Source organism: Homarus americanus, unplaced genomic scaffold (assembly GCF_018991925.1).
Source record: "Homarus americanus isolate GMGI-L3 unplaced genomic scaffold, GMGI_Hamer_2.0 scaffold57128, whole genome shotgun sequence".
Lineage (NCBI taxonomy): Eukaryota > Metazoa > Arthropoda > Malacostraca > Decapoda > Nephropidae > Homarus > Homarus americanus.
In genome coordinates this window covers 1-1,330 of record NW_024732994.1, presented here as the reverse complement: position 1 = coordinate 1,330, position 1,330 = coordinate 1, and the positions used below count along the sequence as shown (strand labels likewise).

The window sequence follows — 1,330 nt, the reverse complement described above, 5'->3', positions numbered from 1 at the left end:
TGACCAGTGTTAGTGAAGGAAGAAACTGGCATGTTTGAGGGACAGACTGAAGGACGCATACCCTACACTGTACTCTCCCCATGAAGAGATACGCCCGTTGCCAATGTTTTTTAACTATGATACCAACAATACACCCGCTGTTTTTGTTATTTTATTTTTTACATAGAAGCTGGATAACTAATTTCCGTTGCATTATGAAAAGTATAAATTGCACTAAAAATGATAGTGCCTAAATGATTGAGACAATTACTTTATGAACCGTGTATGCCAACCTTCATGAAAAAATGAAGCTCCGCCCAGAGAAGTAGTTCCTGAAGTATTTGTAAAATGCTTCCACAAGTATAAATATTTATTGCATATAATTGTAGAAAATTTGGAATTGTATCAATTTCTAGTTTGGTTATTAGTCAATTTTCCAATAAAATGATTCTGGGCTATATTGATCTCATTACTATGCCAAATAAAGTATTTCCACAATGTTCAGTTTTATATTAGGAGGGATAGCCCTCACTGGATAGCAAGTTCCTCATAATTAATAGATAAAGTACACAAGCAATATCCCAAACGACTTAATTGTGAGAGGAAAAAACTTCAGGATCAATTTGCTACAGAAGAAAACTTGGCTTACCTCTATACAAACTTATCCTGGCAAATCAATCTAAAGTTGATGGTTGAGATACTATTAATTACTTTATTTTGGATCTAATGGGAAATCATATTGAATTAGACACAAGAAAAACGCGAAAAAATTATCAATAGTTAAAATTTTCTAACCCAGTATGTTTGTGTTTTGATGGAAATGAATAGTTTATAAAGCCAAACTTGTTTATTTCCATCATATGCCTCTCACTTTTAATGTGACAATTTTTATTTTAGCATATTACGAATTATATAAAAAGTTATCATATAATTGGTTTATAAATTTAAATAAATAACATAAGAGAGATGGTTCAGCACAATGATAGTCAGTCAAGTTAGGTTAGGGTTTAGGATGAACAATTCAGGGCATACTTACCTAGCACAGGAGATACCGTGATATAATTGGTTTATAAATTTAAATAAATAACATAAGAGAGATGGTTCAGCACAATGATAGTCAGTCAAGTTAGGTTAGGGTTTAGGATGAACAATTCAGGGCATACTTACCTGGCACAGGAGATACCGTGATCACGAAGGCGGTTTTCCCAGGGCGAGGCTCACCATTGCACTCCGGTGATGCTGACCCTTGCGATTAACCCAAATGTGGTTAACTCGAGTGCGAAATTTTTGTTAGTGGGGGACTGCGTTCGCGCTATCCCCCTTACACAATTCATAAGGGATTACATAAGAA

At 34.7% G+C, this 1,330-nt stretch overlaps 1 non-coding gene across 1 annotated transcript; it reads left to right on the top strand.

Annotated features, from left to right (window-relative positions):
- Positions 1–1,138: 1,138 nt before the first annotated feature.
- On the top strand, positions 1,139–1,301 carry LOC121869225. Its single transcript, XR_006089513.1, has one exon. It is a non-coding gene; the product is annotated as a U1 spliceosomal RNA (small nuclear RNA).
- The last annotated feature ends 29 nt before the right edge of the window (positions 1,302–1,330 follow it).